A 17,135-nucleotide genomic window follows, 5' to 3' on the forward strand; every position below is an offset into this window, starting at 1 on the left:
CAAAGTTGTAGGAAGGTATCCAATATGTGGACAGGTTGGAGGGGTTGTCCAAATATAGTCCATGGAAGGAAAGGATCAAGTTGATATTGCAGGTCAACAGGATGTAGGATTTTGCCAAGAAAGAGATCAAGAAGGCAACTAACCATAAGGAGCTGGAAATATGGGAAGTTTTGGATATGAGGGCGAGATTGATCATCCTTGATGGTGTGAGGGATGCACTAATAGCTCATTTTTCTGGGAATAATACTAGACATGAGATGTTGGTGTCTCCTTAAAACTTGTTCCAGAATAAGAACAAGAAATAGGTATTGGTATTGGACGATAAGTTCAAGTCCACCAAAATGTTAAAGGGTGAAATTCTAACCTCATATCTAATGAGATTTTCTTAGATCATAGGTGAGCTTGTTGCCATCGATGTGACTGTCTTAGATGGAGATATGGTAAATATTTCCCTAAAAGGGTACGAAAGAATGGAAACCCTTCATCGATATAATCATTGCGAGTGAGAAGTTACCAAATTGGGATAGGCTGTGGGATGACTTATTTAAAGAAGAGTTGTGAAACAAGGATATTAAACTGAAGAAGAAAGCCTTAGGTGGTGACTTGACACTTGCATCACGAATGAAGGGTAAAAAAAACAAGGAATTGGGTAATGTGAAGTGTTTCAACTGTGGCGAGATGTGTCATTTTTAATTGAGGTGTCTAAAGAGGAAGAAGGGAGATGATGAGAGAAGAAAAGGGAAGTAGGCTGCCCTTATTTCGAATAAAGTAGATATGGATGAGCTTGCTAGAAGATTAGAGGATGAGGAGTAGGATTTTGCTATGATTTCTCATTTTTCATAGAGTAATATTAAAGAGGATGGATGCAATGTGGACAATGGTGTGATGAAGCATATGCCTGAGTCACAGGATATTTTTGAGACTCTAGCTGGATGGGACTCGAAGTTGCACATGGTGTTGGGTGAAAAGAGTCAGTTGGAGATCCAAGCATTAGGTGTTGTGCCATTCAAGATGAAGATACGACAAATGATGTGATTCTAGGTATCGTTTTTGAAATCACTGACATATTTCCTTCGGCACGAATGTGTGCTGGAGCCAAAGGGTTTGACATCGTACAAACATCACTAGTAAAGAGCTCGGAGAATCTAGATTCTACTTCCTGCAATGGAGGAAGAAAGTACGAACGATGGTGTAAGTCTTCCCAAGGTCGATATATACCCATCATCGCTTCGAGGATTGCTTCTTCAGAAGGTAAAACTGTATCTAAGCAGTCCAAGGCAGAGGTAGAATCAGGGCTCCAAGCCGGGGCCACATCACCATCTAACTCCTCTTCGGAAAAAGGAGCAGGGTGGTTGTATGTAGAGTCTACGATAGACTGATATCTACGCTCAGCTACAGATATAGGGAATGCCATTCCATTTACTTGTCCTCCAACTAATGTGGTCGTAGGTGAAGGCAAGGTCTAAGGGTCTGAAAAATAACGAGTTCGGAATAACTCTTCTCGAGAGGACTCCTTAGATGATGAAATGGCATTGATTTTAGCGAAAGGAGAGGGAAGATCAAAATTACCCATCAATGAGGAATACATTCCGACTCCTAAATTCTCAGTAGGCGGGCGAGGGTTATCCACTAAAGGAATAGTAGAGTGAGAGCTTGCTTGAGGATCGACTGGACAATAGTCCAATTGATCAACCTTAACGATTTTCCCCTCATGAGGAAAGCAAATGACACGAAATAGAGTCAAAACAATGACGTCCATTTCATATACCCAGTTCCTTCCTGATAGGAGATTATAGTCTAGGTTAGCATCTATGACCTCTACTTCGATATTGACGACCTTCCCTCCAACACATACAGGAAAGGCCGGGATAATCCCATGTGGCTTATGAGAATGACCATCAAATGCAGTCAAGACGGTGGGTGAAGGAACAGCCGAAGGCGATCCAATGGCCTTCCAGCATGACATCGACATGACACATGTGGAAGCTCCTTCATCTATAACGGTGCGAAAAATATTGATTTTCTAGTATGTAGACTTTATTTGGAAAGCCATATGATGAGGGAGTCTCTTTTTGACATTTAACATGTCAAAAGTGAGCACTAAAGAGTTAGTTGGATCGACTGCCCCAATCGCGAAAAGTAAAGCACTCCTCTGAGCGGGACATGACTAGAGAAACTCTAAAGCGGACATGGCGCATGGACTCTGAGCCAGATCCTCCACAATGGAGTAATTCTAGGCGGCCCTAGCATTAGGATTAATCGTCGCGCGTTTAGCAGAACCTTTCGGTATCCTTGGTATAGTCTCAACAGGGGGTCGCTCAAGATGAAGTTCAGTACTTCCTGGAACAGTCTTGTCCTTGGAAATTTTGGCTTCACCATAATCACGTGACCAAGTAGTCACATGGACGTTACAACCCATCATGAGAAAATTCGATGATTTTTGCCCTTCCTGGTTGCCCCCTGCGGAGGTTCCAGGGTTTGAACTCGCACCGGCAAGAAGTTGTTGCCCTTGGGGAAACGGGTTAGTTAACACATCTTGAGAAATGGAAGTCCCTTTTTGTCCTAACAAGCACTGAGCATCTTCAATCTTAGGGCAGAGATGAGTTAAGTGGTCTCCACTGCACAACTTGCATGTAAACTTGACTTTCTTCCTCGGCTCATTTCTACCACCACCAGCGTTGTTGCCGGATTTATTTGCATTAGGCTTCCCATCCTGGTTCTTTTTCTTACCTCGTCCTTTCTTTTTCCCATTGGAATTTTGATTTCCTTCAGGGTTATCAGATTGGACGACATTAATTGAAGAAGTTTGGAAAGCCGGGGGATTAAACGATGTGACTTGGTTGTTAGAAGCAGTTTGTAAGGACAACTGCTGCAATTGATTCAACAAGTTCATGGTAGTTGTGTCTACTGGCCCGACGATACCATCCGCGTGCGGACCTAGCTTCAACTTAGCTACGTCAACCTTAGACCCAGGAGCATCTGACAAGTATATTTGTAGGATGCCAGACTAAGAGTAGATCAATTCTAATTGTTGGGCCCTAAAAATGGCTTGCTCCTCAGAATAGACCCCAGGCATGGAGACATCCTTGGAGATCTCGGGTTGTAAAGATTTCAAAAAACACTCGAGACGGTACTCCAGAGGGATTTCGGCTTTAATGAGCCTCTTTCTACGTCTCCATTCTTGAATATGGTCAGAAATGTGGGTTGCCTTATCCTGACGAAAAGTGGCCAGAAGTTAAGTTTCGGCATCATAGCGGAAAAGCAACTGGAAATGATTTAAGAAAATATTGGCTAAGTCAACAAAAGATGTAAAGCTACCCCCTAGCAACTCTATATACCATTTGGCCGCATTGCCAGTCAAGGTGCGCTGAAATAGCCTCAACCTAATCGAGTCGTCGATAAGGGAGTTAGATGAGCACCACAAATGGAATGTGGTTACATGGTCGCCTAGGTCTTCACCACTCTTCCCTTCTAATTTTGGAATGTCCAAAGGGAGTTTGGTTGGGACCAGAGGCCAGTCCAGATTGTACTTAATTAGGTCATTTGTTAACTTAGTGAGATCTGGCAAGTTCAACGTTGCTAGAAACGGAAGCCTAGGAGGACCTTAGGGATTCCACCCAGACTCGGCAGAACTCCCAAAGTTCTGAAGAGATTGTCCTGGAATTTGGGAGGCACCAAGCTGCTCGAAGTAACCAGTAGAACCGGCTAAACCAAAAGGCAAGACTTGTGATCCAGCAAAATTCGGAGTTTGACCAACTTCGGCCGTATAGCCTCCATAACCAGCAAAGTTTCCTCCTAAAGGATTGTAAGGAGTTGATAACCCCTGATAAGTATTCCAAGCTGAAGCTAGGGGAGGAATACTTTGAAACGAACTAATCGTGGAGTACGACCTATTCCCTTGTTGGCCGAAAAACGGATTCCCAGTTCCCGCGCTACTAACCGCAGGGTTATTCCAACCTTGGAAAGGATTGCTGCTTTGTCCTACAGAAGAAAAAGGCATGGATCCTATCGTCGGGTTGGAATGTGGTATATGACCACTTCCGAAAGGAAAACCCTGGAATGAAGCCGATCCGCCCATCATGGATGTAGTGGCACTAAACGGAACTGATGGAATACCCTGTGAGTGGGTGCCAAATGGGAAGAATCCAGTACCAAAAGCATTGGTTTGGGAATTTCCACTCGTGGACGGAATGGAGGTGGACCCAACTAAAGATGTGCTAGCAAAAGATCCAAACAATGAAGCAGAGGAGATGGAAATAGTTCCTCCTCCTTGCACCGATGTTGGAGTTTGCATAGTCGTAGCACTTGTAGAAGCCATGCTTCAAGTAGTGGTCATCGATGGTAAGCACGTACCGTAACCTGGACTTGACGGTCTATGCGGCGGAGTCCCAACGTATTGCAATACGTCCAGATGACTAGATGGCAGTGGAAAATTCGGAGCCGCTAATGACTCTGAGAGTTCTTCTACCTCTATGCTATTCTCCACTTGAAAGAGAACTCGAGAAAGGACTAGAGTGTCCCTCTCTTGTTCAGAAGTGCCAGGCCTTGCTTGGCCACTAATGCCCCCAAGAGGAGGATCAATCCCCGATGCTTCAACAACTGTGGGACGAAACCCAGTAGTAGTATTACCTCTGCGGCTTCTAGGAGAAGGCTCTAAACTTGGTGGTGAAAGACCACGAAGTCTTCGAGACCGTCTAGGAGATCGGTCAGCCACTTTGAATTTTTTGTTATGATCTAACTAAAGACTCAAAAAATTGAAAGCTAGGCCAACTAAGAGCACAAAGCACATACTATAAAGTCCCTAAGGATACAGCCAGTCAAACAACTTTCAAGTATTTCCGCTCCGGCTGATTAGGACCGAACACCAAAATATGAGAAAGTAAATTAAGGGGCCTTCCGAAGATAGTCTGGGATGATGAGGGCCCGGTCCTATTAGCAAAGGTATCAGAGGAAGTTACGCTGACCTCCTAGCAACAGCCTGTGCCAGTGCAAGCCCCCAAGCTTCGCAAGGGTGCCCTCTAGTAGTACTATCGAGAGTGATGCAATGTCAACCTCAGGTGCCACGGGATTCCCCTGTGCAGCCACCTATGTAGATCCCTAGGAGTAGCAACTATGGATACCAACTCATCGCAGAAGCCAGGCAGAACAATCGTGAGGTAAGTTCGGACAAGTAGAAGAGGGGGTATCTCTCGTTCGTGTCTTCGCAGACCCTCGTGCTTAACTCCTAGATCTGGAGCTTTCCTGGTCTTCCTAACGCTATTGGATTTTCTCTCGTTATTCAGACTCCTACGCTTGATGTTTATATGGCCTTGGAGAATTAACTCTCCACTCGCCTAAGCCAAGGCCCTAAAATCCTAAACTTGTTGGTGTAACTGACTAAAACAAAAAAGTTCTAGTGAATTTTAGTTAGTGCTTGATTTTAAATTAGGCTGTTGTTTAAGTCACAAGGTAATGGGAGTGAAACTAGTGGTGTTTTTTGACGCAAAAGAAATTAATAAAAACTTAACTACATGCACATGCACTTTTTCGTTTTCCGATGAAGAGCAATTTCTATAGGGTTCAGAGGAACTTCTAATAAAACAAAATTTTCAAAACAAAATTTTCTTTTCTTTTCGTTAATTCACGCTTCACACTCACAAAAGCTAACAAAGCTATGTATGCCTAAAAAGATATGCAAATCTATCCTAATGCAACAAATATATGCGGATGCAAGATTTTAAAACTACTCTAAAAACAAAAAATGAAAGTTACTTGCTTATCAATCTTTATCTTGCCACTTAAAATGTCTAGATGGAATATGAGATGCTACAATTCATTTCGTCTAAACACTAAAAACAAGTTCTAAGACAAACATAAAGCACTTTCACTCGCCAAAAGGAAACCAACTGAAAACCAAGTTCAAGAAAGCAAAACTAAGATTTTCACAAAGATTTTCTTCAAAAGCAACAACAAAAAGATTCTTTTCAAAAAATGCTCTCAACAACACTGAAACTTGTGATTGAAGAATAGGCAATCAAACACTTTTGTGAATCGACACCACTCAATGGATGAGAACTCAACAAAAATAAATGTGTTTAAAATCGCTCTTAACAATCAAAAGCAGCAATGAAAGCTCTGGCAATGAAAACCAAAAAGATCAAAAAGAAAAATTCCAAGAAAGTGTCAAACAACAACTTTCATGAAATGAAGAAGTGGATGGTCAAAAAAAGCGATTTTTGCCAAGCAAACAAAAAGTCACCAAAAGCAAGGTTAACACAAAGATTGAGATCAATCTTCCTACCCTGATGAACCAGAGCAGCCAAGATTCCTAGCAAGAAATCTTGCGTGCTTTAGCAAAAAATATGACGCTTGCAATAAAAAAAAAACAAGACCAATAGTCCTTATAATCAAAGAGAATTCAGAACAAGATGCTTGCTGCAAAAACAAATACTGATACTAGAAAGTGACTGTTTCAGGCTGACTCAAACTACCAGACAAACCTTCAGAGACACATATATATATATATATATATATATATATATATATATATATATATATATAACCTAAATATTTAACTCAAAAGTTTCATAAACATTATGAAAACAAAATTGATTATTAAACTTAATCATAAAAAAAGGGATGTTAAAAAGGACAATATTTCATGAAAATACATTAATATTTTGACCTTTCTGAATGCCTCTTCCAAGGTGACACCTTAACTTGGTGTTTTAACTCTACTTTGTAATCTATTTGAGTGTAGTTCGTCCCCTTAAATTTTGAGCAAGAAATAGAATGAGATATCTCCTGAATGCAATGTTTAATTCCAAAACTACAATTCTCACACCCCTACACCTGTGGTAGTCTTTAAACCTCTTATAGTGAGGTGCAGCACCACCGAACACTTTCTTTTCACCAATACTTATGTTCATGGAATACGCCTTAACATTCGATACTTAGTTTATTTTTTCTTCACCAAGTATTATTATTATCCTTTATACTAATGAACACCCATACACATTCATTATCTACAACAATTATACATAAAGAACACAATTACAAGAATATAAAGGGAGGGGAAACTCCCTCAACAATGAGTCTTCCCGATTTCAATATATTATCAACTTTTACAATCTTACAAGTATACCTTGGAAACCCCAAGTTTCATACTTAGCCAAAATTCTGACTTCGGGTATTGCCTATGAGTTGCCCACCTCATGCACGCCTTGCACGGTGGTCACTCTTACATTCCACACTTAGCCAAATTCTTCACCCGGCAACACCTTAATGAAGCCTCACACAAAACACCAACCGTGAGCAGGCACCTTTGTTTCATCCCTATTCGAGTTCACCATCTCACCTTCGCACTATCAGGTGGTCACCTTCGTTCACCCTCCACCCGAGTTTGCCAACCGAAGGGCGGGCACCTTCATTCACCCTCCACCCATGCACACAATCGACCGACGAGTGGGTGCCTTCATGCAGCCCTCCACCCGGACACCTAACCGACAGGCGGGCACCTTCATGCACCCTCCACCCGTGCCATCAACCGACGAGCGGACGCGCCTTCGTGCAACCCTCCACCCATGTCACCTACCATGGGCGGGCGCGCCTTCAGGTAGCCTGTCTGCCCATGCCAACCGAACCGTTCAACCTCGTGTAGCTCATGCCATTTGCTCAGCGGGTGGGGGCATCAAATCGATGTTCAACCTACACCTTAAAATGGTTCCTCCAAGGTTAAGCTTGCACCTTCACACACCTTGAGGTAAGACTCATCCAAATGCTTTGCAGTTTGTTGTGATTCAATGCTCCAACTCCAATCTACACCCTCCATATATATGGGAGGTTGGGTGATTCGTGCCACCCGACCGCCTCGTCCAACTTGTTCAGTCGACGCGCACATACTTGAAAACTCATTCAACATCGTTGGTCGGCCCACCCATCACACGGGATCGCCAACCAAACCTCACCTGAAACTCAATTCTATGAGGTCGGCCCGTGGGTGATGTTCCAACTTGTCCCCACGGTATAAACTCGCCTAGCCAAGACTTCCCACGTGCACTTTTCCATTGTTCACTCGTTTGCCTTATCCACAGCTCGTTGTTTGCACCGGATGTGTGTCCTGCCTGTCGCACGAACCATGGGTCCTTACATCCTCCTCCACCTAAAGTCATTGTCATCCTCGACAATATGCCATCTTGGTAACCATCCTGCCACCAAGATCATCATCTCATCAAGATAATCATCTCATCCGTGGTCCATGATATCAACCAGTCCATACACTGCACCGACCCTCCAACATATGTAAAACAATTGTCTCCACCATGTGTCTTCCCATCTTGTGAATTGCCATCAAATGCTCAAACATAATGTCAACATCTTTCTGGTACATTGCTAGCCCTCATGACTCGAACTATTCAGGTGATTAGTCCAAATGTCATGCTCAAACCATAAGAATGTCCATCCTTATGCCTACACCAGTTTTTCTTAGATTCTGCCACATCCTGGAATCACCAAGAATCTCATCCATGCTTAGGTCCATGGAGACTCCATCCCATCTACAACATGTCATGATGCTAATGCCAAACCATCCCTGCATCATTTGTCATACCTACTCAAACTACTTTAAGGATTCACTGCTATGAGCAGCTAACAATGAACCCCATCTTCTATGTCATCTAAGAAGATGTAGAGGGAGTAGACCCTGAAGGTTCACCCTCACTAATAAGCTCAATCCATCTGTCAAGATTCTCTATCTCCATCCTCTGTAGATATGCCACGTGATCCTCCTCTCGGACATTTGGTCTCACATAAACCTCCTCGTCATCATCATCCTCAACCTCCTCTAGCCTTCTCGACAAATCCAAGATACTATTGGATAGTGTCCTGATAACCAATGACTGCTCAGTAAGCTTTGCCTCAACAATAGACAATCGCTTACACATGTCTTCCATGCGCTTCTCGTCCTCCATCTGCATCACTACCAGTTTACAATCAGGTCTGGTCACACCAATGGTTGGGACACCAATGGGTACATATTCCCTTCCATTGTAAATGCATAGCTTCTTCAAATGTGGAACAATCATAGCATCATATTGTTTCAAGAATTCCATCCCTAGTACAGCTTCACAGTCATCAATCTGCACTATTGTGAAGTTGAATTTCCCAATCCACTCACCTAGTGTTGTGTCCACTCTTTCAGCTACACCAAGCTCAGAATTAGGAAGAGAGCTCACTGTCTTCATTTATGTCTTTATCGGTACAAATTTCAACCCAATCCTTCTCGCAATATACTCACTCATGAGGTTGTGAGTAGCCCCACTATCCACCATAGTGAGCACACCAGCACTCACAATCTTCATTCAAACATACTCCAAGCTATTCCTCTCAGGATCTCTCTGAGAGACCACCTCTGTAGCAGCAACAGCTCCAAGAATCTGCATCAACCACACAGAAGTTTCTTCTTTCTTCATATTAGACTGTGAAATAGTGGCCACTTCCGGTCTTGAAGGAAAATTCTTCACCTTATGTGGTCCAGCACATATCCAACACTTCAAACCTTTCTTCGTCTTTGTCTTATCATCTTTCTTCTTCCCTTTCGGTTTATCAAACTTCTTCTTTCTCTCATCAGAAGTTTAATCATAATGTTGCACCAATCAATCCTCAGCAAAAAAAGATTCCTCAAGTGTCTTAATCTTCTGCCTCTTCACTTCATTGCGTGCCGAAGGTTTCAATCCAATAATGAAGTTGAACACCTTGTCCCTCTCAGCCATGTCAGGAAGTTCCAAAACTGCACTTGCAAACTCTCGCTAATATGTTTGTACGTTCCTTGTCTACTTAATAAACTTAATCTTCATCGTTGCTTCCCATATTTCATCCGGAGGACTGAAGTAGGTATGCAAAGCCTTCTTCATGTCATCCCACAAAGTTATGTCATCAGTGCTACCACTGGCAATCTGATCCATCCTCCTTCGCCACCACATCTTAGCATCCTTCGTCAAGAATTGAGCAGCTACCTTCACCTTTGTGTCATCATCGGATAGACCAAAGCACTCCAAGTATTGCTCCATATCCCAAAGAAAGTTACCAAGAGTCTTCGCACTTCTTGTACAATCATAAGATTCTGGTTCCTTAACTTTCACATGAGACACTCCTCCACCTGAGTTATGCCTCACGGCCTTCTTCAACACCATGATCTCATATTTGGCTTCATCAAGAGATTTCTGCAAGTTCAAGATTTCTGCCAAACCTTGGTCTCTTGCTTCTCCAATCTCCTTGACTTCATCTTCAAGTTGTGTACACTTAAGATTAGTGTACTCATACTGAGTCCAGAGTTCATCGAGTTCTTCCCTCATCTTCGAATTATCCTCTTGATCTTTCATGACCAAGTTCATCTTCATCGTCCAGTAAGACTCCAATTCCTCCATTCTTTCCAATATCCTTTCAATGAAAGCCAAAGTCGCATTGTGGCTAGATTTTCCTGTTTCCATGTGAGATTCACCTATCATCTCTGCTAACAACTTCCTTCTTTTCGATCTAGTATAGACCATCTACCAACTTCACCAAGTTCCCTCCAAAACCAGCGCTTGTTTCACTTGTATGTGAAACCAGCTTCCTTCACCTGCAAGTACCTGCTTCCACTGTCACTTCATCTCGAGCAACCCTACTCAAACACAAACTATCCAGGTGTGTACCAGCTTCAACCTTCAACACCAGCACTAGCTGTGCTCTGATACCATCTGTCATGCCCCTACACTTGTGGTAGTCTTTCAACCACCTATAGCAAGGTGCGGCACCACCAAACACTTTCTTTTCACCAATACTTATGTTCATGGACTATGCCTTAACATCTGATACTTAGTTTATTTTTTTCTTCACCAATTATTATTATCATCCTTTATGCTAATGAACACCCATGCACATTCATTATCTACAATAATTATACATAAAGAACACAATTGCAACAGTATAAAGGGAGGGGCAACTCCGTGAACAATGAGTCTACCCAATTTCAATATATTATCAACTTTTACAATCTTACAAGTATACCTTGGAAACGCCAAGTATCATACTTAGCCAAAATTCTAACTTTGTGTCTTGCCTACAAGTTGCCCACCTCGTGCATTCCTTGCACGGTGGTCACTCTTACATTCCACACTTCGCCAAATTTTCCACTCGGAAACACCTTTGTGTAGCCTCACATGAAACACCAACCATGGGTGAGCGCCTTTGTTTCACCCCTACTCGAGTTCACCATCTTGCCTTCGCACTATCGGGCGGGCGCCTTCGTTCATCCTCCACCTGAGTTTGCCAACCGACAGGCAGGTGCCTTCGTTCACCCTCCACCCCTGCACACAACCGATTGGCGGGTGGGCACCTTCGTGTATCCCTCCACCCGCATACTTAACTAACAGGCGGGCACCTTTATGCACCCTCCACCCGTGTCATCAACCAACAGGCAGATGTACATTCATGTGGCCCTCCACTCGTGTCACCTACCATGGGTGGGCGCGCCTTCGGGCGGCCTGTCTACCTGTGCCAACCGAATCGTTCAACCTCATGGAGCTCATGGCATTTGCCCAGTGGGCGGGTGCATCCAACTGATGTTCGACCTACGCCTTAAATTGGTTCCTCCACAGTTAAGCCTGCACCTTCACGCACCTCGAGCTAAGACTCATCCAAATGCTTTGTAGTTCATCGTGATTCGATGCTCCAACTCCAATCTACGCACTCCATATATATGGGCAATTCGGTGAGTGGTTCCACCAGGTTGACTCGTCCAACTCATTCAGCGGATGCCCTCATACTTGCAAACTCGTTCAACATCGTTGGTCGGCCCGCCCATCACACGAGACCGCCAACCAAACTTTGCCCGAAACTCAAGTCTATGAGGTCAGCTTGTGGGTGATGTGCCAACTCGTCCCCACAGTATAAACCTACCTAGCCAAGACTTCACACGTGCACTTTTCCATCATTCGCTCGTTTGCCTTAGTCGCAGCTCATCGTTCGCACTGGATGTGCGTCCTGCCCGTCACACAGACTGCAGGTCCTTACAACAATGGATATAGGGCTTATATCTATATTTTCTTTTACATAATAATTTGCTTAGAAAAGGGTTAATGTTCCTCATGGGTTAGTGGAGTTCAAATTTGCTTGTGTCCCCACTAGATTCACACTGTAATTACCTATAGGTTTCTTACCAAATGAATAACAACCCAAAAAAGGTAGTAATTTGTTACCCTCTTTAATGGTACATTGATAATGGCATTTGATATGTTTTCTTTTCTTGAGTATTTTGTTAATGCAAATCTATGTTCGTAAGGACACTTGGCTAACATTGGTCACTCAAGTTATATTCCTTGACTTTCTTTTGTCAACAAAAGAAGTAAAGGGTCTATTAATGATGTGTTATTCATTTATTTTTTTCTCTCTATTAGATGAAATATATGTTTTTTTTGTTCTCATTTTCATATGATGTAGTTTTGGTTACTATTGGCTTAAATCAATTGGCATTAGTGAAAAAGTCTACATTCATCTAAAAAGTAGTCCTTCATATTCAATAGATCAAATTATTGTACTTTCTCTTACTAGCCCTCCCGAATGTGTACTTCATAATTTCATTGGATATTCATTTTCTCTTTACTTATGGTAGGTAACATAGCCTCATGATAATGATTTAATGAGAGTATGTTGAAATGTCATAGCTCCTAGAAAACATCATGAACTATGTCCTGGAATAAAAATAATTATTAAAACATTGATTACAACTACAAGTGACTACTTAAGAGATGCTTCATAGTTTTTAGGTTGTGTTACAACTATCCAATCCCTCTACTTTGTTTCTTTTCACAATTAGTAGCAAGATCTCATTATAACAATTCATGACCATCATATCTTAATAATTACTATATGATTAGATCAACTAAATTATGGAAAACATTCAAATCCATCTAAAACTATAACAAGAATATGTATGCAATGACCTATGTAATCATATATTCTCTTAGTTTGATCAAGCTTTGGTATTCATGACAAACATTTGGCTAGATGCTTCTAGATCCAATAATTCCCAAGCTAGTGTAGCCCATAAAGGATTTAACTCTTGAATATGCCCCAAATGGAAACTAACCTCATGAAATATCCCTCTTGCTTCAAATGAAATTTAATTTTAATATATTTCTTATTTCTTATAGTGTCATGTTCCAATGCTTATCAACACTAAACATGTTTCATATTTTTAGCGTTTCTTATGATCACATAAAATGGATTATGAAGGTACTCCGAGGTAAAGCTTTGATATGTGGATTAAATTTCACATGAGACTCTAGGGATATGAGTGGTAGTTAAACTTTCACAAACCTATATAGAGTATACATGTTGTAAACCTTGTTTAGAAAAGAATAAAATGTAACCCAAATAAAAAAAAATATGCAAGATCATTCAAAAACTATAAGAGAACAAAACCACATTAAATAAATTTATATAAAATCATCCCACAATTATAAATAATACAACTACATTATCTAAAATTAAACAATATTATTTAACAACTATAAAAAAACACAAAATTTACATTTTAAAAAAAAAAACTATATTATATCGCTTCAATTATTTATACTTAATTTTTTTTTTTTCAAATTAGGAAAAGTACATTGTTCTCGATTAAAGTAAGTTCAAAAATATATAATAACATGGATTATATAATAACATGGATTAGGTAAAACACAAAATCCTCATCATACCATTGTTTCCATACCATTAGGTTAATGCATTTGTAATATATATGATGCATAATCTCTTTGTATTTTAAACACATTTTCGGGTTAACTAATTAAAAATAAACCTCTCAAAACATAAAAGTGCTTTTGTTAAAACACCATTTCTGATTAACTAATTAAAGATAACCCTCTAAAAATTTGAACTCAACATTGAACTGAAAACCTAACAGAAAATACCTAACTTACAGCGCTACGCCACCCTTCAAAAAGGCTGCTCTACTCAGGGAGGTTTCGGTCAATGTTATCAAATTTGCTAATTACTAATTGATACGCCCAAAATGACTCACCTCGATGGTGCAAATCTTATTTTGCGTTTAATTATTCAGGTTGTCAAGTTTAACCTATGCTCTCTTTTCCATGGCTTGCGCGGAGAAAATTTGATTGCCCCAACACGACCATGGTTAAGGCGAGGGAGTTTGGGCAGGTCATCTTCCAATTCATCATCCTCCTCCAATACCTCACTTTTTTGCTTGTGGTTCTGAGTCAGGTGAAAAAGATTATTTCTTTTGTAAGGTAGAGTACATATCAATTTTTTTTTTTTAATTTCAAAAAGTGGCATTTTTATTATATGTTTAGGAGTTTTTGGCCATAAGGAAAAAATTTGTTTTGGTGAAATTTTGATCTTGGTTGTTTGAAATAGACTTTTCACTACATATATATATTCAATTCTTTGAAGAGTTTACAACTAGAAATTGTGATTTCAACTAATTTTTATTAGATTTTAAGCAATTTAAACCAAAAATATCACAATAAACTCTCCAATACATATCAACATATATGATGTTGAGAAAAAAACATGACTATTAAAAAATAAATAAATTATTATTTTAATATTTAAATCAAACTTTTATCTTCATTATCTTATTTTAAGGTCCATTAACTACCCTCCTATAAATGCACATGGAAACAGGCCATTTTTATATGATAGTCGCGGAGCACAGAATTGCCAAGTTGAAGGATTGTTTTTTTAAATTCACTTTGAACTTTCTTAAAGTGTGGTGCTTTATATAACACAAAAGGGAGAGTTTCTAGGTCCACTTTTGTGATTTCAGGCTAAGCTTTTTGGTGCTTCATGTCATACTCACCAAGTCTAGAAGGGAATTGGGAGGTTGCACGATTATTCTTGTTATTTCAGCTTCAATTTGTTTATGGATTCTGGTGCTGGGGCAAAAGCTACTAGTACAATGGAGTTCACAGAAGGAATGAAAGTGGAGGTATGTGGTGATAAGAAAAGTTATTGCCAAGTGGTACTCTTTCTCATCAGAAAGTATCTCCACTTTCATTCTTTTTGTTAACTAGTTTACCAAGTTTAGAAGGGAATTGGGAGGTTGCACGATTATTCTTGTTATTTCAGCTTCAATTTGTTTATGGATTCTGGTGCTTGGGCAAAAGCTACTAGTACAATTGAGTTAACAGAAGGAATGAAAGTGGAAGTATGTGGTGATAAGAAAAGTTATTGCCAAAGTGGTACCCTTTCTCATCAGAAAGTATCTCCACTTTCATTCTTTTGGTTAACTAGATTGTACCAGTAACTTTTACCTAAGTACCAAAAATCCTAAACAAATTCAAGCTGAAATAACAAAAACAAGAGTGAAACCTCCCAATTTCCTTCTCTATTTAGTGAGTATGATAAATAACACCAAAAAGTTCGAACATAAATCACAACAACAGTGCGACCTGACAACTCTCCCTTTTGTGTTATATAAAGCACCAAAACCTAAAAAAGTTCAAAGTGAACTAAAAGGAACAATCGTTCAACCTGGCAATTCTCTGCGTCATGACTATCATATAAAAATAGCGTGTTTCCATGTGCATTTAAAGGAGGATAGTTAGTGGACCTTAAAATAAATTAATGAAGCTAAAAGTTTTGAATTTGATATTAAAATAATAATTTATTTATTTTCTAATAGTCATGTTTTTCATAAACGTCATATATGTTGATAAGTATGTATTGGAGAGTTTATTGTGATATTATTAATCTAAATTATTTAAAATCAAGTAAATAGTTGGAATCAGAAGTTCCAGTTGTAAACTCTTCAAAGTATTGAATACATATATTTAGTCAAAAACTCATTTCAGACAACCAAGATCAAGATTTGACCAAAACAAATTTTGTTATTATGATCAAAAACTCCTAAATATATAATAGTTAAAGGCCACCCTTTTGAAATTAAAAAAAAATATTTAATATTTACTCTAACATATAGAAAAAATAGTCATTTTCACCTGTCATCCCCACAAAATCTGTCCATTCGTCCCTTTTCACTGTTGTCATCTTCTCATTATCCAACTCTCCTTTAATAATCTGTCCATTCGTCCCTTTTCACTGTTGTCATCTTCTCATTATCCAACTCTCCTTTAATAGGTATAGTACACTGTACACGCCCATTTTCCTCCGTATCAATTCCCACATAACAGATAACGGGCAAGCTTTCGCTTCCATCTACTTCCACAAGCAAGATAATAAAAGGGGCATGTTGTGAGGCTGGAATGCGATTTTCTGGTGTGAGATGTGAGAGAGAAACTGTCATGTAGCTCGTCCAGACAGGGTACACGTCTGGCCCCGCGGTTTTCTCTTCTCTTACAAAACCTCGACTTTTATGAGCGTTCAGCACATATACACGCTAACCCTCCAACACGAACTTCTTTTGATGGCTTCCTTTGATGGGTTGATGGGTTGAACTTCGTCGTGATACCAAGAAAAAGGGATTCCACACCCACAGAGCTGGATTTTTATTTTTTTTTTTAATGTTACAGTACATATTTGTAGGTGCTGAAGCATCCAATACCATGGATCAAAACCCATCGCCTCCAAAACCATGGACAAAAACGAACCATGTGCTGAAATTACTTACAAAACCATATGTAATTCCATCCAGCCTAACATAGTGGCCAAAAACAAAATTTTCCGTGGAGCTACCCCATAGAGGGGGGTTACCTTCTCCCTCAAACCCCTACGACAGGCACAACGAAAGGGGGGCTCTGCCCCCCTCTAACAACCCCCACATAACTAAGTAGGCTAGTCTTAGAAAGAATAGAACACAACCTAAGATGGGCACAACGAAAGGGGGCTCTGCCCCCCTCTAACAACCCCGGTTTAACTAGGTAGGCTAGTCATAGAAAGAATAGAACACAACCTAAGATGAGCACAACGAAAGGGGGGCTCTGCCCCCTCTAAAAACCCCAGTTTAACTAGGTAGGTTAGTGGTAGAAAGAATAGAACACAACCTAAAATTTTCTTGCGCCTACAGAAAGTTTAATTGATTGAAAATTAATACAATCTATACGTTTTACTACCTATCACCATTTTATTAGACAAATATATAGCATCATTCCCCGAAAACATATTACTTTTATTTTCTTCATGAGAGGTGATCAAAT

This window comes from Pinus tabuliformis, chromosome 3_2 (assembly GCF_031772625.1).
Source record: "Pinus tabuliformis cultivar Carrire ecotype Pingquan chromosome 3_2, CPIR1, whole genome shotgun sequence".
In the NCBI taxonomy this organism is placed as follows: domain Eukaryota; kingdom Viridiplantae; phylum Streptophyta; class Pinopsida; order Pinales; family Pinaceae; genus Pinus; species Pinus tabuliformis.